General features: G+C 54.7%; 1 protein-coding gene across 8 annotated transcripts in view; it reads left to right on the top strand.

Moving 5' to 3' along the window:
• Positions 1-1,139: 1,139 nt before the first annotated feature.
• DNMT3A (DNA methyltransferase 3 alpha) overlaps positions 1,140-26,777 on the top strand; it is a 109,671-nt gene continuing 84,033 nt past the window's right edge. For 5 of the 8 annotated variants that reach the window (XR_010149601.1, XR_010149599.1, XM_063790052.1 and 2 more), the window contains exon 1: positions 1,791-1,913. The gene's annotated coding sequence lies outside the window, so the exon portion shown is untranslated. Of the gene's footprint in view, positions 1,310-1,790; positions 1,914-26,777 lie in introns of those variants that run through there. The other 3 variants (XR_010149602.1, XR_010149600.1, XM_016948162.4) reach the window with 2 other exon arrangements.

Genomic DNA, 26,777 nt, shown 5'->3' on the forward strand with positions numbered 1-26,777 from the left:
ACAGCCCAGGAGGGTCACATGTTAATTCCACCAAGGTTTACTGAGAATCTCCTAGCACCAAGTGCTGGGCTACAGGGATGACAGACGCGGCCCCTGTCCTCACAGAGCACTGGGAGTCTCTGGGCCGGTGGGATGGACAGCAGGGCCTATCATCAGTAGGGCGGGGTGGCCACTTGAGTGAGGGTGACACTGAAAACGGCCAGAACTATGGCCTAGAAGCTGGTCTCAGATATTGAGGCTCAGGGTGGGGGTTGGGGAGACGGAGGGACCTGGAAGCATTGGAGAACCTCCCGAAGGAAAACCTTCCCGTCTGTATGAAAGGTCAGCTCCCGGTCCCAGAGAACTTGGCAACTCGGTTCTGTGACGCTAAAAGGGTGGCGTTGGGGGGGCGGGTGCTGGGCTGCATGGGGAGAAGGGAAAAGTAGGATCCGCTTCACTGTGAAGTGAGTCCCACCACCAACTCCAGCAATCCCTGCCCACAAGTAGGATGGCGGGTCCCTGGGAAGGGAGCACGCCATGTCCTGTGCCAGTCAGGGAGCTCAGGGCACTGTGATATAGCTGAAGTGCTGAGTAGAATTCGGGGTGCAGAGCTGCGGGTGGCTGGTGGGGTGCTGGGGCACGCAAGGAGGCTGGAGGCGGGGGTGGGGGGGTGCCCAGCCCCAAGTCCTAGAGCGGCTGCTGGAGGAGTGAGATGAGCACACAGTGAGTGGCTGTGCTGGTGGAATTAGACAGAGGTGCCCCAAGTCAGGAACCTGGAGCCCTGAGCGCTCCATGGGGAAGGAGAACAGCCCCCACGGTGAAGGGGTGAGGGCGGTGTGTAGGCACGCACAGAATCTTCCAGCTGGAAGAGACCTTCAATGTCATTTCATTCAACCTCCCACCTCATGAAATCTTTCAGTCTTCCAGTGCCCAACTGAGGACACCCAACTCTACTTGGACACCTCAAGGTACGGGGAACTCACTCCCTTCAAGGCAGCTCATCTCAGAGAGGCTCTGGAGCCTGCGGGACGGCCAGGAGGAGCCTGGCGCTCCGACCTTGGCCCTGTAGAACAGAGTGGCCTCTACTCCGCGGCGGCACCTGGCTGGGGGTTGCGGCGCGGTTGGGCCAGCGCTGCTGTCCCCAGCCCCAGTGCTGAGGCAGGCAGAGCGCAGTGGGCTCTGGCGGAGGTCGGGAGAACTGCAGGGCGAAGGCCGCCGGGGGCTCCGCGGGCTGCGGGGGGAGGCACTTGACACCGGCCCGGGGAGAGGAGGGGCCGCTGTCCCTGCGGCCAGTGCTGGATGCGGGGACCCAGCGCAGAAGCAGCGCCAGGTAGCGGGGCGCCCAGCGTGGGGAGGGCTGCGGCGAGGCCCGGAGCTCGGCTACGACTCGAGGGGCTCTGAGTGGCCGGGAGCGCGGCCGAGGCGGGGCGCCCGGGGCCCGGCCCCCGGTCGGGGCGGTGCGGGGTCCAGACCTCCGCCAAGCGGCGTGCGGGGACCCCGGCGGGGCCGCAGAGGCCGGGAAGTCGCGCCGAGGGCGCTAGGACCGGCCGCGCGCCCAGGCCGCTCCCGCCGCGGCGCCCCGGGGCCCCCCAGTCGGCGCTGCCTCCCGGGCCGGCTCCGCAGCGCCGGGGCCGGGGCCAGCGCGGCCGCGGGGGGCGAGCGGCGGGCGGAGGCCTGGGCCCGCGGGCGGCCGGAGGGAGGGAAGGAGGAAGGCGGAGAGAAGGGGTGGGAGGGGGGGACCCGGCGGAGGAGGCGGAGAGAGGGAGCGCGACAGCGAGCGGAGGGAGGGAGCGAGCGAGCGAGGCAGGCAGGCGGGCCGGGAGGGAGGGAGGGCGCGCGGGCGGCGGCGGCGGCGAGAGCAGAGGACGAGCCGGGACGCGGCGCCGCGGCACCAGGGCGCGCAGCCGGGCCGGCCCGACCCCACCGGCCATACGGTAATGAGCGCCGCTGCTGGCGGCCCGGAAGGCCGGCCCGGAGGCGGCGGGGAGCCGGGGAGCCGGGCGGGGGGCGCCGCGGCGGGCAGTGCCCGGCTCGGGGCACGCTCCCGGACCCCTGCAACTCGGCGCCGGGCGCCCGTGGGGCCGGGACTGCAGGCGGGGACGGCGGGCCGGGCTGGCCGGGGCGGCGCGGGGGATTTGAGGGTTTGTTTATGTCCCCGCGGGCTCGGCAGGCGCCCCCTCCCGTCCCGCCCGCTCCCGGCGCGGACCCCCCTCCCCGCCCCCGCCCGGCTCCGGGCTCAAGTTCAAGTCTATACAATGCCGCGGGGGGCCCCTCCACCGCCGGCCTGCGCCGCGGTGCCCGGCTCGGCGCTGCCGCAGGAGCCCCGGCCGGGCCGCCCCCGCCTTCCGGGCTCTGCCCCAGCCCCGCGGCCCCGCCTGGAGCCCGCGGCCAGGGCGCCGGAGGGCGCGGACCCCGACCCAGAAGGATCGGCCCCCGCGGCGGCCCGGGGGAGCGGGGGAGGGGGCGGGGGCCGGGCCCCGCGCAGGCTCCGCGGCGGCGGCAGAAAATGGCAGCCTGGCACGACCCGGCCCCCCGCCCCTCCCCCCGGCGCCCGGCCCTCCTCGGCCCCGCGGGGCGGGGGACCCGGGAGGCCCCCGGGGGCGGGCCGAGGGGTGATGGCGGGGCCGGGCCGGGGAGCGCCGCGCCGCGATCCTCCTCCGGCCACCTGTGGCTGGGGGTGCGGGGCGCCGGCGGGTCCGGGAGGGGCGGCGGGGCCGTGGAGAGCGCCCGCCTGGGGGGCACACCTTCCCGCGGAGTGCCGGCTGCTCGGAGAGGGGTGGTCGTGCCCGGCTCCTCCCTGTCCCCACCGCGGGCCGTGGGTGCCGGGGCGGCCGCGGTGGCGGCGCCGCAATGTGGGGGCGGGGCGGGGGCGGGCGAGGATCCCGGGCCCTGGCGCGGGCCGCGGGGGCCGGAAAACGCGGGGGTGGAAGTAGCGGGGCCGGGACCGGGAGCGGCGCAGGGGGGGTACGCCCGGGGTCGCCCCTCCAGCACCCCCGCGCACACTCCCACGCACGCGGACACACTCACGCACACGCACCCCGCCGGGCCGGTGCAGACGTGTCCTTGAAAGCTTCGCATCTGCACAGTGAAGGACGAGGCCTCGCCGCGGCTGCGGAGCGGGGTCTTCGGCCCCACGTCCCCGCACCCCGGGAGACCTCGAGCTTCGGAGCCGCAGGCGGCGGCTGTCCGTGTCCCGCCCTCACCCCAGTTCCCCTCCCCCAGGCCGCCCTGCCTTCCCTCCCCTTCGGCGCGGACCGGGCTGGCGCGGGTCCAGGGCCCGCCCCTGGCCTCCCCCAGCCCCTCATCGCTGGGGCCCGCGGCCCTGGGGCTGCCAAACTGCGTTTCGCTTTCCTGGAGCCTCCCTTCTTGGGGGCACCCTCTCCCGCCCCAGCGCCCCTCTGCCATTTCTCCCCCTCTCCTCATCCCCTCCGTCCTGGCACCCTCTCTCCGCTGCACGGCCAGTTGAGGAGGTGTTGGCGCCCTGGGCGGGGAGCAGTGCCCTCTGGTTCCCAGGGGCTGCCTCCCCCGGCTCCTGAGGGGAGCCCCCTGTGGCTGCACCTTGACCCAACATGGCGTCTGGCACCCAGCAGGGCAGCTCTGGCCTGCGGCAGGCGGGAGGGTGGGCAGGGCCGAGCCCCAGGGCCGCGCAGCTACCCCCCCTCCAAACCAGCGGGGACAGAAGCCTTGGGGAGAAGCGCTGTCCGCCCTGTGACCCAACTTGCCCCTCACTGCCGTGCCCAGAGACTGCCATCAGCATCCCTGAGGGCCTGCTCAGTCTTCATGTTTCACCCTAGGCTGCCAGCGGCTGAACCGCCTCCTGGGCGGGCGGCTACGAAGGGATCCTGGGATCAGGTGCTGCTCCAGTGTCGCCTCCTCCCTCGCGGGCAGATGTGACAGCTGCAGCCAGGGGAGCTATTCGCCTTGCTATTGCCTGGGTGTTAGGACTGGCCTGTGGAATTTGGGGGCCAGGCATCCCGGGGACCCTCTTTGGTTGGCTAGCAGGGGCCATCTCCAGGTAGTTTTCTGAGCTGCCTGCCTTTGGAGAGTTGGGTTGTGGGGAGTTCCTGCTGGGTTTCTGGGGCAAAATGGTCCCCCTCTGCCTCCAGGTTCTACCGAGGCCCTGCTTGGGCTGTGACAGGTGGCTCTGTCAAGGTGGGAGTCTGTGTGTGCACATGTGCTGGCTCCAGGCGAGGGACCAGGCTGGCCTGTGCAGCAGCTCTGGCACCTGCCTGCCTCCCTGGTGGGTTCCCCTCCTCTGTGCAGCTCCACCCCAGATAAGCAGCTGCGGATTCAGGCCGACCAAACTTCCCTCGTTACCCCACCCAGGCACCAGTGCCTTCCATAGGAGACTGACCCTAAGAAAGGTGAATTCCTTCTAGACTCAAGGAGTGGACTGGTCCACAGGGCTGCCCTCTGAGTCCTTCCTGGAGAAGCCTAGGAAAGGACGCCAGCGGCCATCTGTCAGGGTGTCTGCGGACAGGATTCCTCTGTGGGGTGGGGGTTGGACTAGAGCCGGAAGGTCCATTCCAGCTTTGACATTCTATGGCTCTGATTCTAGTGGTGGAATTTCAGGCCTAGCAATGGGGACAGGGTGGTCTGTTTTTCGGCACATGGCAGTAATAGGGGAAGGCTTCCAAGGAGAAGGAGATATGAGAGAGATCAGGGCGCCCAGTGAGTTGGGCCTTGGGAAGGAGAGGCAGTGTGAGGAGGGTCCCTGCAAGAGACGGGTTGGTCACGTCCGACTCTGCAGAGGGTGTAAAAAGTACAGTCTCCTTTAAGCCTCGGCACGTGTGTATCCTGTTGGTTTGTGTATAAATCCCTGTGTGTGGATAATTTCTGAGGTTTCCTTTTCAAGTCCAATTCACAGTAAGCTCCTCAGTCCCTTATGGATGTTTTACTATCGCTTTCACACCCACCTCTGCCAGTGGTTCTCAAAAAGCTAGGAAGACAGGACAAACGGTAAAATCCTTGTCCAGGGTCACCGGCAGGAAGAAGTGGAGCCAGGCCTGCACTCGGGGGAAGATGCCCCATGCTATACCTCTTACCTGGGCTGCTGCATGTGTCTGTCCCCGCTCTCAGTTTGTGATCTCCAGGGAACAGGGGCCTTGCCTCCCTGGGTCCCCATTGGACAAGCGGTGAGGCCTCTGAGGGTGTCTGCTGAGCGAGGGGAGCGCACTGCCCTCCTGTCCTCTCCCCGAGGCAGCGAGGCAGGTTAGTGCTGGGCTCCCTTCTCCCTGCTGCTGTGCGCCGCTGCCCAGCGGCCACCGCCTACTTACAGGCCAGCTCCTCAGGGTCACACCTCCCTGAAAGACCCAAGTTCTTTCCCAGCAAGAGCCAGACTCCCCCAAGGCTTCTCTTTTTGGGATCCAGGTAGAAAGAGGACTCTAATGGGTGAGTTAAAACAGACCACCCTCTCCCCATCTTTGGGCCCGAAATGTCAGCATTAGAACCCAAACCTTAGAATTGCAGTCTGAAAGAGGAGTTTAAGCTCTGAGAGTTCTTAGTGCTGGGTACGGGACTGTTTGTGGGAGGTGGTGCCCAGTTCTTCCCAGGGTTGTCCATGCTACCCAGAGCCTGAGGCCTGGAGGGCCATTCACGTGCCAGTCACATGCCTCTCCCTGGGTACTTCCTGCTGCCTCCAACTTGCTGGCCTGGGGTCCTGGACTTGGTGCTCGTATCCTCCCCACCCTGTGCCCCACTGGGAGTTGAGTGTGTCTCTGGCCTCCAGCAGGTAGGGCCAGAGCATCTACCCCAATGCCATTCCCCATGCTGCGGCCCTCGGGGAATAGCTTCTACTTCTGTTTGAATATTAGTATGTGAGCAGAGAGCCCGTCAGAAGCCCACCTGGCCTGAGGCTGGGTTTCTGCAGGGACTTTGCTGTTCCTGAGCAGGGCTTTAATGGTCTACTAAAGGTGCCAGATCCCTTTCCACTTTAATTTTGAGGGCTCATTTTCAATCATTTCTCTCTTTGACAATTTTTCCCTAAGAACATGACCAAATCTGAGATCCATGAAGTGTCAGCCTGAGATTTATGTCTGTGTCCGAGCCTGCCTCCACTTGGCTAAGTGTGTGGGCAAGACGAGGTTCAGTGCACATGTGTCTGTGCATGATGTGTGTGTACGTGGTGTGCCGCCACCTGTGGATGGGTAGGACTTGCTTCCACATGAGCCAGTGTCAAGGCAGCTTGAGGCCCTCGAGTCACAGGGAGCTGCACTCTGACACCTCCCAGCGGCAGGAACTTGGGCAACAACTCGATTCCCTGGGCCTCAGTTTCCTCACCTGTAACATGGGAGTGTGCGTGGATTCTGCTTACAGGTGGTTGTGAGGACGGAGTGAGATCATGTGCGTTACAGCCTTAGCGGAGCAGGAGCCCTCCTGTTAGCTGTGTCTGTTTTCATCATTTGGGCGGCTCACGTGGACTAGCACTGCAGGAAGTGCTCTAAGAAGCCTCGTCCACCTTCCTGTGTCTTTTGCAGAATCTTGGTCAGATGAGGAAAGTGCCGATTCTGATTAAAAATCCTGGGAGGTGGGAGGCTCCTCAGCGCCACTTAGCAATCTGTTGAGTTGAACACATCGCGTGTCAACAGGTTGTTTTGCTTCCACCTGAAATCCCTCCTGCTGTAGTTTCAGCTCGTTATTCTCATCCTGTCTTGAGTGCAGCAGCACTTTCCCACCGTATTCGCTTCCATTTTCCAGAGATGTGCTGAGCATTTTCTGTAAGCCATGCCCTGTGCTGGCTTTGAGGGGACACGGTGTGTTTAGGTTGCGCCCAGCTAACGAAGAACTGCAGAGTGGGACCGGGGTCACTGGAGAGGGAGAAATAAAGTGCTCAAAGGAGAGTGAGGTCACAACCAACTAAGGTCATCAGGGAAGGCTTCTTGAAGGAGGTGGCATCTCAGAAGCGCCCCAGAGCACAGAAGTGGGGCTTCAGGGGCAGGACATCATTGTGGGTGGCTGTAGTGCCCGGGAGGTGGACTGGGGCCTGGGTTGTGCTGGAGGCCAGGCTGAGGCCCTGCCTTGGTTTGGGGAGGAGATCCCTGCACTCCGGAACTCCTCTGTGGCCCACGGAGGATCGCTCTGAACTGCCTCAGTGTGGTGGCCAGTGGGGGTGGGGTGGAGAGAGGACAACAGGGAGGGAGGGGAAGGGGCCAAATGAGCTCATTTGGTGTCAGATCCTGATTCTTTCTATTCCATAGACCAGAGCTTAAGAGCTCAGACTTGGAGAGCAACAGAACAGGGTTTAAATTACACTGACCCCAGGGGGTTGTGACGATTAAGGGGGAGGCCAGGGTCAGGTCTGGTCTGCGAGCGAGTGATAGCTGTCATGGTTGAGGATGTGGCAGGTGGAGAAGGGTCCCTTTTCTGGCCTCCCAGAGGTCTCCATGTCCCCCCTTGCCCACTCCACCAGGCTGAGGCGCCCCAGCATCCAGAACATTCCTGCAAGGGGCTGCCAGTGCCAGGGAAATGGGGGTGAAGACGTCAGGTTCCTGTCTCTGCAGCCTGACCCTGTCCCCCAACACACACACTGGGCAGAACCGAGCCACCAACCCAGAGGGGAGGTGCCCTGCAGACAGCCCAGGCCCCCAGGCATGAGTGCAGGTGCCTGGCAGCCCCCTGCAAGAACAGCTGGTGGGCAGGGCCTTCTGGGCCAAATCTCCCTTGCTGATCACATCACAGGCCACCAACCTGTCTGGAGGACAGCAAGGGTGCTTGGTGGGCAGTGGGGGTGGGGGTAAGGGAGGTGCAGATGCCTGGGGCTTTCCTAGCTAAATCCCAGTATGGAGTGGTTTTTTTTTTTTTCAGCAGTAGCTCTATGTTGCCTACTCCTGTCCTACTGTGGTCCTCTCTGACCCTTAAAGGCTCCCCAGCCTTATTTAGATATATGACCAGGTTCCTATTTTCTCTTTCCTGTGGTCACGGCCCTGCTCACCACCATCCCTATTGATCTTTCCTCTCTGCTTCTGTTTCAAATGTCAAGGTCATTTTTAATTCTGAGCCAGTTATTAGCTGCCCGGTCTGAGTGCACAGAGGGGACGGAGGACCATCTCTTATAGCCAGTAACCGGAGAGCTGGAACTTGGGTCTCCTGACTCCTAGTCTAATGCTCTTCTTACTATAATGAAAGGGGAGGGGGGCTCAGTGCAGATGTTCGAGATCTGATAGATCAGCTGGGTCATGGGTTCCAGTGATCCTTCCTTGAAAAGGTAAAAAGATGCTTAGAGATTATGGGGTGTGGGTTAGATTTGCAGCTCACTAAGCTGTTGAGTGTGGGCTGTGTCCTGGGGAATACTTGGGAACGGCCATGGTCTGGGGGCAGGAGGCCTTCGGAGTGTCCCTCCCCCGCCACTCCCTGGAGGACCCCGGGAGACACAGGCGAGTTCGCCCCTGCCCCTGCCAAGCCAGTGGGATCCCCCAGCACCCCAGTGAGCAGAACCTGTTTGGAAAGAGGCTTCTGGAAGGCCTGCATGATTACTTGTATAGGTTCCCGAAGTGATAAATAAATGCATGGGTAAAGGGGAATCCACTTAGATTCCCTAAAAGCCTTTGAAACAAGGTGGTAAGCGTGTCTGTTCTGATGTGTTAGATCCCCATGCAGTAGTGTTGTGGTTAAAAAAAAAATGTTCATAGCGTAATCTCAGTTTTGTGAAATTCTTTAAAATCGATACAAATACACACATGTTTAGGTTTGCACATGCATGGAAAAGTTGTTCTGGAAAGATACACACAAACCTGTCAACAAGTTTTTGCTTTTTAACTTTGTACACTTTCGTTTTCTTTGAAAAAATGTAAATGAACTTGAGTTACTTTCTTAATGACAACAACAAAAATAAAACTACACTTTTTAAAAGCCTGTGGATGAGAAAGTGGAAAAAAGAATTAAGTCACCTAAGGCTGAGGGATGGACTCTTTTTTATAATGGATAAGAAACTGGTTTAGAGACTGACAGCAAGGGGTAAGCTTACTCAGGTACGTGTCTTTTCCGGAAAGGTTGCAGGGAGAAATATCACAGATATTAAAGCCTCTGAGCAAAGGCCTAGGCTGGTAGGGATTAGGTGAGAGCAGAAAATAGGCCGCTGACTGCATGCACCCTGGCCCACGCCAGGGACAGGGGACAAAGTTAGCTTTATAGGATGGCGACTTGAAACTCATTTCTGACCCAAGGTGGAGAACAAATCACTGAGGATCTTCCCCCAAAAGCATCAGTCTGATGGGCTGTTGTGGCCCAAATGGTTCCTGGGGAACTGGAGGTATAACTGGGGCCCGGCCCGGGTATGGAGCTCAGGTGACCCAGCCCTGGCATAGTGAGAGCCTCTTGGGAGGCCACACCCAAGGGAGACAAAGTGGGGCTTCAGGAGGCCCCACGAAGGGGTAGAAGGGGTGTCTAGGAACTTGCTTGGCACGTGGGTTCAACTCTGATCTAGGGGTCCCTGAGCAGGTGGTGATCACCCAGACGATGGGGTGGAGAGGTGAGGTGGGGGCAAATACAAGTTCCTCTGTCTGCAGTCGTCTTGCTACCCCAGGAAGCTCAGGGCTGGTTGCTTAGCAACAGCACTTACCACCCTCTTCCACCTTACCCTCCTGCACCCCACCCATGGGTGCCTCTTGGGGCTTCCCTTCCCCCGAGGCTGCCCCTGTTCAATAGGACATGAGAAGGGTCTGTGCACTTTTTTGACCCTGCCCCTGGAATAAGGCAGGAACAGACATAAAAGGACCTATGACTTGGAGGCAAGCACAGAACTGGCCCCTCTACAAACCAGCTGTTTAATCCAAGGCTGGTAGGGGACAGATGTGCAGGGCAAAAAAGGCGTTCGGGAGTCAGGCCGACCTGGAGGACTGTCTCAGCCCCATTTGTGCTCAGTTGCTGCTGGCCCCAAACCACCTGGAGCTGCAGGTTTTTCATCTGTAAATCGGGGATAAGAATAGCAGTCTCATCTTACAGGGGTTGCCTGAATGACGTGCAATATTTTATGAAACAGCTAGCACTATGCCTGGCACAGAGAAGGTGCTCAGGAGGCATGAGCTGCTTTTCTTTACGTGGGGGTTGTTCCAGGGCTGCCTGGTTAGGGTGACCCCCACAAAGCCCTGCTGCTCTGTAAGGCCCTGCTGCTCTGTAAGACCCTGCAAGTGGCCAGGTGCAGTGGCTCACACCTGTAATCCCAGCGCTTTGGGAGGCCGAGGCGGGTGGATCATCTGAGGTGAGGAGTTCGAGACCAGCCTGGCCAACATGGTGAAACCACCTCTCTACTAAAAATACAAAAATTAGCTGGGTGTGATGGTGCACGCCTGTAATCCCAGCTACTCCGGAGGCTGAGGCAGGAGAATCACTTGAACCCGGGAGGTGGAGGTTGCAGTGAGCCGAGATCGCGCCACTGCACTCCAGCCTGGGCGACAGAGTGAGACTTCGTCTCAAAAGAAAAAAAAAAAAAAAAGACCTGCAAGTGTTGCCTGTCCTCCCCATGGCCCCTCACGGTGAGGGGAAGAGATAATCAAGTTGAGAATGACCCCCAAGCCCATGGAGAACTCTGGGCTGGGAGTCAGGGGCCACAGGGGAGTGGCAGGGATAGAGAAAGATGTCTCTGTCCTCCTTAGCTTCCGTTATCTGACCCAGGTCCCTTTTTCCAGCTGCCAATAAGTTGTCCCTTTTTCTCTTAGCCTTTCTGCACCTCCACTTCTTCCTGTGAAGCCAGGATTTGCCTGTACCTTTTTTGATCTCTTCAGAGTCCCCTGTCCATGTGGGGACCCAGTAGCCTGCTCAAGGCCTGGGCCCTCTTTCCCTCCCTGCCCACTGGTCTCTTTGGAGCTAAGCAGAGAGTGGCCTTTGCTGGGTTCTGGCTCTGCCCCACGGCCTGGAGGCATGGGAGGGTCTAGACCACAGCCCGGCCTGGCAGCTGGCACGCAGCAAGGGCTCCTAATGGTTTTATTACCAGCAACAATGTGGTGCTTGTTGCCATCCACGCACAGGCTGGTGGTTCCCAGCCCAACTGGTGGTGGCCTGAGGGCCCTGCCTGGTACTGGAAGCTCAGCTGGGAAGCCCAGTGGGGCTGGGCAGTCAGTCACCTCTGCGTTTTCTTCTGTCAACACCCTGCCAGCAGCCTGGAATCAGAGGGAGCCAGGGCACGGCATGGCGAGATGCTGGCCCCCGAGTTGGCAGGCCTGGCAGCACTTGAGTTTTCTTTCCAAAGGTCCCTGCCTCAGATCCACAAATGATGTTCATCCATTCATCTAAGAGACCTACTGTGTGCCAGACACAGGCTGCATAGATGAAGGGGGTCACACTCATCTCAATGACCCTGCAGCTTAGGTGGGGTCTGGCAGGGCGGAAGGACCCCTGGCACACCATGTCCAGGGATTACCAGGGCTCAGAGAAGGAAGTCGGATTCAGGGGGAGAGAAGATCTGGAAGGGCTTTCTAAAGGAGGTGACGCTTGAGCTGAGTCTCGAAGCGGAGGGAGCAGTTAGCTAGGTGGACAACGGCACTTTTTGGCCCCATGTGGCTGCAGTGTAGGGAACGATGGGATACGAAGCCAGGGGCCTGGGCCGGGGGACCATGGAAGGCGGGATGTTATGAACGGACGTTGGGCTTGGGATTTATATTTGAGAAGGATCATTCTAGGGCATCGAGGACGAGAGCTCGGGCAATTGGGTTTAGGGGCAGGGAGCCCAGGTGGAAGGCTGGCACAGAAGTCCAGGGCAGCAATGTGGGCCTGGACAGGGTGTGCGTGGTGTGACATTTAGGAAGTGCAGTCAGTAGGAACAGGCGGGATAAAAGGAATGAGGGGAGTTGGGGTGGCTGTCTGGTTTCTAGCTCAGCCAACTGTGTGGGTGGGGATGCCCTTCATGGAGGGGGCATGGGTTGGGGGGAGTCGGAGAGAGCAGGAGGTGCCTCCCACATGGAGCTGGGTTGTAGCTGGGGCTTGAGGGCGGGTGGGATTTCCCCAGGGGGAGGCTGAGCCAGGCCAGGCTTGCAGAAGGAGGCTGGAGCCTGAGTCATAAGGCCTGGAGGCGGGGTGCCTTGTGCGATGGATGAGAAAGGCAGGTGCATTTCAGTCTGTAACTGGTACGACCCCTGCAGATGTTTGAAGGAAGATTTTGAGGAAGGTGCTCGCACCCATGCATTGGGAATGCTGATGAGTTAGCGCCTCTACTTCACAGTGATTTCCCCAAAAGATGAGCTGCAAGGCCTAGACCCTGGCCCTCCACCCAGGACCTGCGGCGAGTCTCATCACCGTCTGAGAATCTTTGGGTGGGCTGGAAGTTGATGTCAAGCTGTCCAGCCTTTCCGTCACTCTCCATTCAGAGGCAGGTCTGCGGAGAGAGATAGGAGGGAGAAGCTGGGGACAGCATTTTTGGAAAGCAAACAGAAAAGAAGCAAAAACTGTTCCTCTAAAATAGAAAGGAGGCTTATGTGTGTTATGTGAAGGATAATGTGGAAGGCTATTTCCAAAGAATTTCTCAAAAAATGACGTGAGCCATGTCAGCATCATTGAATTTAGATAGAGGCCAGGAGCAGTGTGGCATCGTGCTGGGGCCACCAGGCTGGGGACTGGACAGATGGTGGTTTCACCTCACCCCTGCCACCTCCTTGCCGCGTGTCATTGGAAGATCACTCAACCTTTCTTAGGCTCAGTTTTACCATCTGTAAAATGGACATAACTTCACAGGCTGGTGTTGTGTGTTTTGAGCATTGCTTCTTGGACTAAACCTGGATATTTTTTCCTTCCCTCCCTCGCTTCTGCACTTCCTCTGGTTCTTTGCCTCCCAAGAAGCCTGTTTCCTCCTGTTCCCTCCAAAACTCCAAGTTTTGAGTTCCCCCTTCCTGGGAAGGTCCATTCGTCATGTTCTATTGACTCTCTTGTTCCCAATTATTCCCTGCAAACCTGGTTCACCCAGTGTATTTGAAGAGCATCTACTGAGCTAAATGGGAGTTATTGGGGGTCAGTTCCTGTTTTCTTTTTAATAAGGGGAGGGAGGGTCTGTGCAGAGCTGTCCAGGAGAGCAGAGGGCATGGGGGACAGGGGGGATGTTGCAGGACCCAGTGGGACCACAGCTGGGACCTTGCCCTGTAGCTGGCTCAGTGTGCCAGGGGATAGGGGCACAGAGCCCTGGTGGGTCTGGGAGATGAGCTTGGGAAGGACTTGGCCTGGACATGGGCTAGGCTGCCCTGCTTTCCGAGCCAGACCTCAGGAGATGGCAGAGAGGGCCGCTTCCTCTGTGAGGGCTGTACATGATGGCCCTTGGGCTGTATGGTGGCCTTGTGACATGCAGCCACACCCCTGGGGAGACCTTTGAAGCATCTCTGCATTCTGGAGGATCTGGTGGGAAGATGGCTTCGCAGCGGGGCTCTTGTTGATGCTGCCAAGAAGGCCGGGTGGGAGTCGGGCTGTCTCTGGCTGGGGGTGGGGTGGGGGCTGCGGTCCATCTGAGTGTGGAAATCCACGTTTCTCTGGTTTGTGCAGACCTGTGCAAGCAGCCATGCTGCAGGACTGGCCCCCTGGAAGTGGGGCATACATGAACTCAGGGTGTGGCGTTGTAATCAAATGAAATGTACAGCATAATTAATCTGGCATACCCTTAATGATATGCATAATTGTGCTGCATGGTAATTAGGTGTAAATGGTAAGCAGTTCACATAAATGTTTTTGTAATTGGTATTAATTTTGCAGAGGCAAACCAAGTTTATGTGGTTTTTCTCTTCTTGCTCTGTTAGTTTTCTAGTACAGGCATTTCCAAGCTTTTGGAGGAATTCTATTGCAAATGTTTGTTTATAGGGCAATGTTTTGTGTTTTCTCTCAGAACAATGTTATGAATGGTTATGAGGTTCCCAAGCTGGTTTCCAAATGCCTCTTTGGCCCATACAGTAGGTGAAATGTGCAACGCGTGTGCCTGTGTCGGAAGGCCCGCCCAGCATCCTCCGGCTCCAGGTGCCCCAGCGTGTGCAGCATGAGGGGGGCTGTGTGCGTGTGTGAACGTGTGCGCCTGGGTCATCTCTGCATTTGTCTAGGTATATCTCTGTGTGTGCATCTATGTCTGTGTGTTTGTATCTGTGTGTCTGTGTGTGTGTGTGTGTGTGTGTGTGTGTGTGTGTGTGTGTGTGGTCTGCATGACTGTGAGAGACTCCTGAGGCCACAGTGGCAGGTAGACATTCTCTGGTAAATACATTCCCCATTCTAGTGGCACGGGGCCTGGGCTGGAGACTTAGGGGCATCAGCTGGGAGGGGGAGCCTGGCACAGCAGCCGTTCCTAGGAGTGAGCACAAGCCACTCTGAAGTGTGGTCTGAAGCCAAGTCTAGGTTTCCTAAGAACATATGGCTTGCCTTTCTTTCTGATCAAGCACATAATAATTTTTAAATGATCATTTATTGAGTACCTGCCACGTGCCAGGCCCTATGTTAAACACTCGACTCAGATTCCCTCCTATCTTAAAATAGACTTATGAAATAGGGACTCTTTCTCACCCCGCTTTACAACTTGGGAAACTGAGGCCCGAATCTCTGAGTGACAGAGCCAGGGTTTGAGGCAGGGACTGCTGGAGGCAGGGCCCATGGTTCTGAGATGTGCTGCTCGGAACCCTGGGCTCTTCTCCCTCCCTCGGCCCCCTCCACAAATGGTTTGTTTTTGTTGGGACAGATGATGAGGAGAAAGGCGGCCCTGTGGGAAATCTGAGAGCAGCGAGCTCCCTTCCTGCTGAATTGGTTGGGGTGGTGGGGGACGAGCTCCAACAGCCGCTCCCAAGCCCTGAAGACCCTTTGGGGGACCTCCTGGTTTTGACCCAAGAGGGAGCTGGTTTAGGAAGTGGGGTTGGGGGACTGTGGCCATGGACGGTGTGGGGAGAGGGTGGTCACAGGCCAGACAAGGACTCAGCCCCCCTGGTTCCTGTGGTTCACTGATAGCCTAGGCCCTCACCACCCCCTTCACCTTGGGGATCTGGGGCAGGTGAGCCTGCAGACCCACAGCAGGTGTATGTTCTGCCCTCGGAGCTCCTGCAAACAGCCTTTCCACTGACGCATGCCTTGGGGGCTCTGCCAAGCGACCCCTAGAATGGGGATTGTGGGGGGTCGCTCTAGGCACCGCAGCAGTGTGCTGGGGATGTTGCAGCTGCCTGGGAGTGACTTCACACAGTCCTCTCTGCCTCCAGGGTCACCCGGAACGGGGTTGCGGGCGACAAGCTGTGGGCGGGGGGGACGGGCAGCAAGATACAACGCATGAACTCTGACCTCATCTCTTTGAGAAATCAGACACATCTATATACGCATGGAACACTCAGTGACCCCTGGGTGGGTGGTCGAGGAGAAGGGGACAGTGTGTGGGGGAGGAGAGATGTTGGGTTGAAGGACTGGGAGAGAGGAGCTGAGTGGGCCCTGTGGGAGAGGGTGGGAGCCAGGGGTGTCATTCCGGGACAGCAGCCGGGCCTGGAATGATGCAGCTGGGAGAGGTGGGGGCACGGCCAGAGCAGTGGGCGGAGGCTGCGTTGTAGCCAGCCCTGGTGAGACCAGGCCAGAGCGTATATTTTACCACGTGTGCAAATCTTTGGCATCACCGGATTTTTAAAAATAATAGCTTTAAGATATAATTCACATTCCATACAGTTCACCCATATAAGTGTACAGTTCGATGGTTTTAGTACATTCACAATCAATTTTTTAAAATTGTCATCAGGTGTCATAGGTTTTCATAGCGGGAGCCATGTGTGGGCAATCTTTGCTGATAGGGTGGGGTGGGAGGTAGAGACGCCAGAGGCAGGTGGACCCGCTCCAGGGCATCTACCAGGTTATTGTGCCACAGACACAAGAGGTACAAAGGGCCTGGAGGGAATAGGGGGACAAGAGAAGCCCAAGGACCAGGTACCTGCTGGATGTGAGGACCCAGGGGAAAGGTGGGACCTGAGTTTTCTCCAGGGTTTGGGACTTAGGCAGCTGAAGGGAGGGGAATGTTACTTCCACATAGAGGGAAAAACCAGAAAATAGAGCCGGCTCTGAAAGAAGCATGTTCTGGAAGAGTAGGATTTTAGGGACTGCAAGTCATCCAGTTGGGATGAAAATAAATAGAGCTGGAGCCCCTGGCAGTAGGAGGCGTATGTTAACTTATGCCCAGGTGTCTTAGAGGAAGAGCATTTAGAGAGAAGCTGAAGGTAGAACATGACCTTTGAGGAGCACCCACCGTGCAGAAGTGGGATCAAGACTCCCGGCCAGCCCCAGAGACAGAGCTGCAGAATCTGAGGCTGGAGACCCAGAAGCAAGGAGCCAGACGGAGTCATGGCTGGGAGAGAACACACAGAAGGCAGTTGCTGGTGAGCTCTAGAGGCAGGGGTCTCCTTTCACTCCAGGGCCCGGCTCCACAATGGCACTCAAGAAATGGCTGTTGAGTGAGTGCTTGAAGCAGGGAGTGATTAGCTGGCCAGGATGTTGAATTGAGCTCAAGGGCCATGAGGATGGAAAAAAGCCCTTTGGGGCCGTGGGTGACTGTATCAGTCAGGGTCCATTCAGAAGACAGAAACCACATGGTGATTGGAACAAGAAAAGTTTCACATAACGAATTATTAACTCTAATTGGATTGGAATAATGAGGAATTGGCTAGTAAGAAGTAAAAATAACTCCAAAGAATACAAAAATAATAGATATGAGAACAGCCCCTACCTCTAGGGTTGCCACAGAGTGCCCAAGGAAGAGGCCCCGCAGGGTTGAGATCCACACCTTGATGGAGAGGGTGTGGCCATGGCTCCCTGGATGGCAACGTCTCTGTAATGCCATGTTGGCAGAACTTGCTGGAAATCCACCCTCTGGAATTTACTGGAAATCCATCTTTTTGGGTCCCAAGGAAAGTTGTCTGTGGGAGGTATCTTGCTGGAAGCACACCGCTGCTACGTTTTCCCAGGGGAGTGCTGGGAGAAGCTCCTGGCTGTTGGGTACTCCTGACTGACGTGTTGCTGGAGCCAGGTGCTGGAGAAGCTGTCTGCATTGCAACAGCCTGGCACTCCTGCAGGAGCTGGGCACTGGAAAGCTGCATGCTGGAGAAGCTGCAGCAGCACAGGAGCTGGGTGCTGGGAAGCTTCATATCTGGCAAGACCCTGATGCTGGAAAGCGCCCATGCAGCAAGATCTGGCTGCTAGAGAAGTTGTATACAATGCAGGAACCCAACAAGAGCACACTGGGTCTAGAAAGGAAACCCACCTCCTCCTTCAATGCCTCTTCAGTGCCCTCCACAGTTGTGCCAGCTGACAAAGGAAAAGTAGTTAAAGGGCCCAGCTCCATCTTCACAGCACAGGCAATGATGGACGAATAAACTGATAACTGGCACAGTTTACCCCTTTGGCTGCACAGCTTCCATTTGCACCTTTCTACAACATCTGAACTCCCATACAAAAACAAACAACTGGATGTCTACCTATCAAGATAGTTATCCTTCTTATGAAATTCTCACCCTTTTGCCCAGAGAACCCCAACCATCATTCTACCAATCCCTGGCTACAATAACTTCTCAAAGTCAGTCACAGTCTCACTGAATATTCTGTTACCTAAACACTACATTATAAAGCTAACTGTCAACAACTTGTATAGAAAACAATGGGAAGGAGAAAAAAAGAAAATGGTTACCATATTGCAAACACACACACACACACACACACGCACACACACATATATATCAAGTTAATAGAAAATGTGCAAAACCACTAGAGGCCTGGTTTCTGCATTTGTTCACAAGGCTACACTTGCTACCTGGCTTCGTTGTCTTCTTATCCCATTCTGTGTTTCCTCCACACTCAGCCAGAGCCTTAGCAGGTCATGCTTCTTTTACTTGGTGGAGTAACCCAAACCCTCATTCCCAAAGGACCTGAATCCTTAGTTATCCCCCTTTTGTTGTTGTTGTTACCATAACTTTCCATTCAGCCTTCTTTGGGCATGGACGTTCTTAAGAGGTGCCTGAGAGAATTCGCTGGGTTCCAGACATAGTCTTGCTTGGCTCTGTGGCTGATCAGCAATCCAGTTTTCTCCTTGGTAACTAGGATCAATCACTCCAGACAGTGGCATAACTCCTTTTTTCCACTGTCAGTTCAGTGGCGTAAGGAGTTCGAGAAAGCCAAGTGGGTGTGGGTGTCTTCTCTCCCAGGGAAAGCATTATGATATGTCCCTGGTGGGAGCACTCTCCCCCGAGGACGAGGTCAGCATCCCCAGAGGGTTTTAGAGTTGTGGGGTGGGGGAACAGGGCTACGCATAGGGGGCTAAGTGATAGAGGCTCTGGAGCTGGCAGCTGTGGACCATGCTGTAGAGAAGGTTGGAAAAGTAGAGAAACGTGCAGATGACCGTGGGCCGCTTCCGCTGTGGATGATAAAATCAGACCCATGCTGGTCACTGCCAGACCCCGTCCAGGACCATGTGTCTGATTCTCACATGGACTCTCAGCCTGGCCACCCTGTGCCCCTGACTCCCAGGCCGTGGGAAGCCCATCTGACCCACAGCACGTGTGACCCCTAGACAGGGCTTCTCCTGGCTTGCAGCACTTGGAAATCGGTGCTGCCTTACGGAAGTCTGTGTTGGCTCATTTTGGCTCCTGAGAACAACTTCAGCTCCTTAACAGCGTCTATTTTAGGTATAAATCTCCCCCCCGCTCAATTTTGGGGCTGTGTCATGGCAACCATTAGTGTGAGCAAAGCAGTCTGACTCAGACTCCCATGTGGCCGCCGTAGTGGCAGCAGGTTTGGTGTGATCATAAGTGCTCCTGCTGGTGGTGCCAGTGCTGGTGGTGCCAGTGCTGGTGGTGCCATGGCCTCGAGAGTGGTGTGAGAGCCACAAGCCGTCTTATTGTGACTCTAGAGCCAGATAAATCAGCTTTGCAGAGGGCAGGACTGCTGGCCTGTCACCAGTGGCTTTTGGTATTCTATGGACAGCTGGTAGTTTGGGTGCAAGTAATGTTTCTGAAAGTCAGGGCAATGGAATGGTGATGGCCATCTCACTGGAAAATGGCACCAAGACCCCCCTCCCTCTCCCTCCTCCTTATCCGTCCCCAGTCTTATGACCAAGAGAGGTTGTGACAGGAGGGGGAAGAGTTGACAGATAGACATCTCCGTCTAGGAGGTCTCCTCCACTTTCTCCTGGCCCCTAGCTGACCCCTACCCTAGCAGATGATTGGGCAGGGGGTGGGGGTGGGGCACAAGATACTCTGCTGCCTTCTGTCACCCACATTTGCACCTCCTCCTAAGCTCAAATAGGAAATTTAGCCATGGGACTGTTATCTGTGGGCCAGGGTCACCCCAGAGGCACGAACATCGATCATGGCGCTGGCTCTGAGATGTGTGTTTAGCATGCTCATTCATGACCAAGAACTGCCACATTTGCAAAGGGTTCTGAGCTACACGGACCTGGATTCATAATCCTGCCCTGGGGCTTTCTAGCTGTGCTACCCTAGAGAGGTATTAAACCTCTTTAAGCCTCCATGTCTTCTATAAAATGGGGATAACAATAGGACCTGCTTCATAGGATTGTTTTGAGGATTGAGGACAGTGCATGTTCCTTAGCACAGTGCTTGGCACATGGTAGGTGCTCAGGAAATAGCTGCATGAATGAATGAGTGAATGACCACTGCATTGGGCAGGGCATTGAATACTGTGATTAGCATGCTCCAGTGCCCTCCTTCCCCACTCCCACTGCAGACAAGCCTGACCAGGAGAGAGAGACTGACTGGAAACTTTGTTTTCTGGTCAGTCCATGCCCAAAGTTAATATAGATCTGCAGCAGTCACATGCTGATTGTGAGAGAGGGAGTGGAGAGCTGTGAGCTCCTGAGTGGGATGGACCTGGACTGTGCCTGGCTCCACCCCTTACCCACTGTGTGACCTTGGGCAGTTTTATTAATCTCTCCATACCTCATTATTCTCATCTGGAAAATGGGGATAAAAATAGTACCCACTTCAAAGGGTTGGGGTGAGGTGTGAGGATTAATGAGATGTTGACATTGTAAAGCTCTGCTCACGGGGCCTGGCATGTCGGAGGAGCTTAAGTACAAGCTCCTGCCTGAGCGAAGGCCACTTAGAGGAACTCCAGGGATTTCAAGAAAGGAGAGAAATCTGCGGGCTGGTTGAATCTGAGAGTAATCATCGTTAAGATTTATTGAGTACTTTCTCTGTGCCAGGCGCTCTTGGAAGCATTTTTAGGGCATTCCATTTTAATTTTCACAGCAGCGCTGTGAGGTGGAAAGTTCTTTCTCCCACTCGACAGCTGAGAAAACTGAGGCACAGTTTCGCCTCAGGCCACACAGCTGGTAAGAAATAAGGCCAGTGTTGGAAGCCCCGTAGTTGGCCTCCCAGGGAGCCCTGGAGGGGACTGAGATTCGCCCTTAGGTCAGGAGGGTGTCAGCCACAAGTCATAGACTCATACCAAAGTAGTGAAAGCTCACAGTCCCCGGAAGTTCAGAGACGTCCCTGCCTCCAGGAACAGCAAGACCAGGGGCCCAGACAGTGACTACAATGCTTTATCCCTCTGTCTTCATCTCTGAGCTCTTCGTTCTCAGGCAGGCTCACCCACATGGCGGGAAGACAGCAGCTGGCAGCCCCTGACTCACACCGACCATGTTAGCATCCTTCCATCGCATCGATAAAAAAGGTTCCAGGGAGGCCTCTGATTGGCTCTGCCTGGTCACGTGCTCACCACTTGCCTGGGGTGAGGGTTGAGGTCAGCACAGGCACAACGAAAACCCTTTGACAAGCGTTTCCCACCGGGAAGGAGGGGAAGGCATCTAGGTAGAGCAGAACAACCAGAGTCCACTAGAGGAAAAGGAGAATGCAAGCAGAGGGAGGGAGAAGGACCTGCTACAGAAATGGTCAGATATTTTTCAGCCATTCAGACAGAGAACTTGAGACGGAGAAGAAGGGGCCCTTAGGGTGAGAATATTGGGATCGTGTTTGGTGGAGTGAGGATTTAGGTTTGTGGGCCGTGACAGTTTTGGTTTTGGAAGAGGATAATTATGTGCAAGCCCTTGTTGAGGAGAGACTGTGGGGTGGCAGGGGGGCCAGCAGTCTCTCGATCTGAAGATGGAGAGGAGGATTGAGTGGTCATCTCGGGGGTGCTGGTGAGGTTGGGGTTGGTGAGGAAGTGGGGGCGGCAGTGGGGACAGTGTGGTGCAGGGGAGCAGTCCTGAGGCTTCAGGAGATGGTGGAGATGTAGCTCTTTGGTCTGAGAAGGGGCTGAGCGAGCGGGGGTTGTGGTTACGGATGCAGGCAGCACTGACTTGCGCTGCCCATGGGCTGGACGCAGCGGGAATGATGTGTTTGGAGGATTAAACATTTCGTGAGGGTGGGGGGTGGAGAGGGAGGTACCAGTGTTGTAGCCGGTGATGGAACTCTGTGTGGGTGTGAGGAGCTGATGATGGTTATTCTGTGGGACGTGATGATTTCATAGAACAACAGAGGTGGAAAGGCCTCAGCTACACTCTTATTTATAGAGGAGGAAATGGAGGCCAAACGCAACCGATGGCTGCAGTTGGGACGTAAGCCCTTTCTCCCATCCCCACTCTCTCTGTTTAAAAATTCATTTTTATTTACTCACAGTAGTACATGCATATAATTTAAGAAGTCGAATAGTACTAAAACCTCCTAACAAAATGCAGTGATTCCTTGCCTACTCCTACCCTTATCCTCTTCTCAGAGGCAACCGCTTTCGATTCTCTTGGCTGTTTCTTCCAGCAATTTTCATCTCATATTTCTGAGTAAAGTGCATATTTTTGATTCATCTATTTAGACATTTTCCATTGATTTCCTATTTAGTAGATCCTCTTACATGTCCAAACTTTCTGCTCTTCAGCCATCCTCCTTAAATATTGACAGTACTCTTCTTATATTTTTTCAAAAAATTGTTTGTTGTTGTTGGTTGTTTTGAGACAGGATCTCGATCTTTGCCCAGGCTGGAATGTGGTGGCACAATCACAGCTCCCTGCAGCCTCGACCTCCTGGGCTCGAGCGATCCTCCCACATCAGCCTCTCGAGTAGCTGGGACTACAGGCACGTGCCACCACACTCGGCTAATTTTGTACATTTTTGTAGAGACAGGATCTCCCTGTGTCATCAGACTGGTCCCAAGTGATCCTCCTGTCTTGGCCTCTCAGAGCGCTGGGATTACAGGCATGAGCCATCGTGTCCAGCCTCAAAAATGTTTTGTGCATTTGGTAGCCAGAATAATGGCCCCCCTAAGATGGCCAGGTCCTAATCCCCTGGACCTGTGAATATGTCACCTTACATGGCAAAAGGGACTTTGCAGATGTGATTAAATTAATGACCTAGAGATGAGGGGATTATCCTGGATTATCTGGGTGGGCCCAGTGTAATCAGAAGGGTCATTAGAAGTGAAAGATGGAAGCAGAAGAGTAGTCAGAGCAGGAGATGTTGATGAGGCAGAGAGTACTGTGATGGGAAAAAGACTGGCCATCGCTGGCTTTGGAGTTGGAAGGGGACCACGTGGCAAGGAATGAGGGCAGCCTCTAGATGTTGAAAATGTCAAGGAAATGGATTCTCCTTAGAGTTTCCAGAAAAGAATGCAGCCCTGCCAACATCTTGAGTTTAGCCTAGTAAGGAGAATCTTTTTTTTTTTTTTACTACTGACTTGCAGAATTGCAAGATAATTTTTTTTTTTTTTGAGACAGAGTTTCGCTTTTGTTGCCCAGGGTGGAGTACAATGGCGCCATCTCCGCTCACCGCAACCTCCGCCTCCCAGGTTCAAGTGATTCTCCTGCCTCAGCCTTCCCGAGTAGCTGGGATTACAGGAATGCGCCATCATGCCTGGCTAATTTTTGTATTTTTAGTAGAGACGGAGTTTCTCCATGTTGGTCAGGCTGGTCTTGAACTTCCGACCTCAGGTGATCCACCCTCCTCGGCCTCCCAAAGTGCTGGGATTACAGGTGTGAGCCACCGCGCCCGGCCGATAATGTGTTGTTTTAAGGCATTAATTTTGTGGTACATACAAAAGTAATTTGTGTGTACATACATGCATATATACATATATATATACACACACATATATTTGTTAAACCTACACACAGTGTTTATTTTATTATTTCGATAAAACTATTATTCACAGCTGAGCCTTGTGGTGCACTGTAATAGTTTCTTTTCATTTTTTTTTCCCTGAAGTTAATAATTACCTTGTTTCTCATCTGCCTTATTTTTTTCTACCTGTTGCTAATTCCTACCACAACTTCTAATATAATTTTATTTTTCTTTAACAATACTGTTACCTTAGGACTTCTTTTTCCTTTTTTCTTTTTAACTGACACATAATAATTGTGCATCTCTATGGGGTACAATGTGATGTTTCAATACATGCATACATTGTGTAATGATCAAAACAGGATAGTTGGTATATCCATCACCTCCAGCATTTATCACTTCTTTGTGGTGGGCCTACCACACTTTCCAATAGCCATCAGTATTGCTTTCCACACGGGCAGTCACAGCAGGTAAAAGATGTTTCAGTTCCATTTTTTAAGTTATCTATCCTCTTTCACTCTGGGCTAGTTGCTTTCTAGGCACATTGTAGCTGATGCTCTGTGACTTCCTTTTGTGGTCATCTTTGGAATTCCCATTACTTTCCGGTTGGAATCTCTGTTTTCTGGCTTTCGTGTCCTCTCTTGCTTGGCTCACTCCCCTCATTAGAGCACATCTTCCAGGACACACATCTGTCCATATCAAAATCCATTCATGGCTGGGCACAGTGGCTCACGCCTCTAATCCCAGGACTTTGGGAGGCCGAGGCGGGTGGATCACCTGAGGTTAGGAGTTTGAGACCAGCCTGGCCAACATGGCAAAATCCCATCTCTACTAAAAATGCAAAAATTAGCCGGGCATGGCGGCGGGTGCCTGTAATCCCAGCTACTCATGAGGCTGAGGCAAGAGAATTGCTTGAACCCACAAGGCAGAGGTTGTGGTGAGCCGAGATTGCGCCACCGCACTCCAGCCTGGGCTAGAGAGCAAGGGTCCATCTCAAAAAAAAAAAAAAAGAAAGAAAGAAAAAATCTATTCAGTTCCTGGGTTTAGATAGCAGAGTATGGCCATGAGCGATACCTGTGTAGTTTTGTCAGGTAAAAAGACAGTTCGACAGCAGAGGGCATGGTGCTGACGGCACTCGTGCCCCAGTCTCAGTGGGAAGGCTGGCCCTCTCTGGCTCATGCCAGGTGACTGGCATGCGGCCTCTTTTCCCCTTCATCCTGGAGCCTCCCTTCCCATCTCTCCTGTGCTGGATCTTATGCGTATTAGAGGACATCTTCCTGTCCTTCCTGGGAAAGGAGCGTGAGGCCTCATATGTCTGAAGATGTCTTTACTAGGGCCCAGCACGGTGGCTTACGCCTGTAATCCCAGCACTTTGGGATGCTGAGGTGGGAGGATCACTTGAGCCCAGGAGTTCAAGATCAGCCTGGACAACATAGTGAGACCCCATCTCTATTTAAGAAAAAAAAAGACCCTGGGTGCGGTGGCTCATGCCTGTAATCCCAGCACTTTGGGAGGTTAAGGCGGGCGGATCACGAGGTCAGGAGCTCGAGACCATCCTGGCTAACATGGTGAAACCCCGTCTCTACTAGAAATACAAAAAATTAGCCGGGTGTGGTGGTGGGCACCTGTAATACCAGCTACTTGGGAGGCTGAGGCAGGAGAATGGCATGAACCCGGGAGGCGGAGGTTGCAGTGAGCCGAGATCCCACCACTGTACTCCAGCCTGGGCGACAGAGCGAGACTCCGTCTCAAAAAAAAAAAAAAAAAAGAAAGAAAAGAAAAGGGCCAGGCGTGGTGGCTCACACCTGTAATCCTAACACTTTGGGAGGCCAAGGCAGGCAGATCACCAGGTCAGGAGATTGAGACCATCCTGGCTAACACGGTGAAACCCTGTCTCTACTAAAAATAGAAAAAAATTAGTCAGGCATGGTGGTGGGCGCCTGTAGTCCCGGCTACTTCGGAGGCTGAGGCTGGAGAATGGCATGAACCCCTGAGGCAGAGCTTGCAGTGAGCCGAGATTGCACCACTGCACTCCAGCCTGGGCGACAGAGCGAGACTCCATCTCAAAAAAAAAAAAAAAAAAAAAAAAAAAGAAAATGTCTTTATTTTACTCTCACACTTAAATGATAATTTGGCTGAAAATAATTCTAATTGGAAGATTGTTTAAGATTTGGTTTATTCTTTAAGAATTTTGGCTGGGCACGGTGGCTCACACCTGTAATTCCAGCACTTTGGGAGGCCAAGGTGGGTGGATCACTTGAGGTCAGGAGTTCAAGACCAGCCTGGCCAACATGGCGAAAGCTGTCTCTACTAAAAATACAAGAATTAGCCGGGAGTGGTGACGGGCGCCTGTGGTCCCAGCTACTCGGGAGGCTGAGAAATGAGAATCACTTGAACCCAGGAGGCGGAGGTTGCAGTGAGTGGAGATCATGCCACTTCACTCCAGCCTGGGCAACAGAGAAAGACTCTGTCTCAGAAAACAAAAACAAACAAAAAAACCCAACTGATCGGAAGCTCTGAGAATGATAGTGGACTTGTTGGTTTTCAGGTCTACATAGGCTGACCTGAATAAGTCATTTTGACCCCATTTTGGTACTGATGTTGGTATTGGCATCCTTAAACCTTTCCTCTTAGACTCATTCGATTCTCCAGAGAAGGAAATGGTTGTCTGGCTGCCAGTATTCTTAGAGCCCAATGGGGGCATAGCCTGAGAGACTGGACATCAGCATTTAAAATAACCTTCCCGGCCGGTGCGGTGGCTCATGCCTGTAATCCCAGCACTTTGGGAGGCTGAGGTGGGCAGATCACCTGAGATTGGGAGTTCGAGACCAGCCTGACCAACATGGAGAAACCCCATCTCTACTAAAAGTACAAAATTAGCCGGGCTTGGTGGTACATGCCTGTAATCCCAGCTACTCGGGAGGCTGAGGCAGGAGAATCGCTTGAACCCGCGAGGCGGAGGTTGCGGTGAGCCGAGATCGCGGCATTGCACTCCAGCCTGGGCAACAGGAGTGAAACTCCATCTCAGAAAATAAATAAATAAATAACCTTCCTCTCCTTGGTTTGATATATCATCTTTGTCTTCAGCTGTGCCAAGTGACTCTGTGCAAAGACCCCCTATTTTATGCCCTCCAGTGACTACAGATAAACCTTCAAACTTGTAGAAGAGGGTCTAGGAATTCACTACTCTCACTCAGCCTCTCGTTTCTCACACAAGCATCCTCTTCAGCCCTAGTGCCAGGGTACCTGGTGCTGTCATATAAGCATCTGTTGAAGACTGTGTTATATATCAGCGTTCACACGCCTGTCTGAAATTTGGCTGTCACAAGTCTGCTTTCCAGATTCCACAATTTTGTTGGTGGTATTCCTTCTCTTGTTCAGCCTAATCTTGTGATTTTATGTCTTAAAAAATCTTTTGGCCAGGTGTGGTGGCTCATGCTTGGAATCCCAACACTTTGGGAGGCTGAGGTGGGAGGATCCTTTGAAGCCATGTGTTCAAGACCAGCCTGGGCAACATAGGGAGACCCTGTTTCTACAAAAAAAAAAAAAAAAAAAAGCCAGGTGTGGTGGTACATGGCTGTAGTCCCACCTACTCAGGAGGCTGAGGTGGGAGGATCACTTGCACTTGAGCCCAGGAGTTTGAGGCTGCATTGAGCTATGATACTGCCACTGCATCCAGCCTGGGTGACAGAGCAAGAACCTGCTCTAAACAAACAAACAAAAAATGTTTCTATTGCATTGAGTTTAGAAGATAGTGAGCCTTGGTATGCATATTCAAAGCTTTCAGTTCTTTTTCCACAACAGTTTTATAGTTGATGCAGTGGAGATGGT

This window comes from Pan troglodytes, chromosome 12, assembly GCF_028858775.2.
Source record: "Pan troglodytes isolate AG18354 chromosome 12, NHGRI_mPanTro3-v2.0_pri, whole genome shotgun sequence".
NCBI classification, from domain to species: domain Eukaryota; kingdom Metazoa; phylum Chordata; class Mammalia; order Primates; family Hominidae; genus Pan; species Pan troglodytes.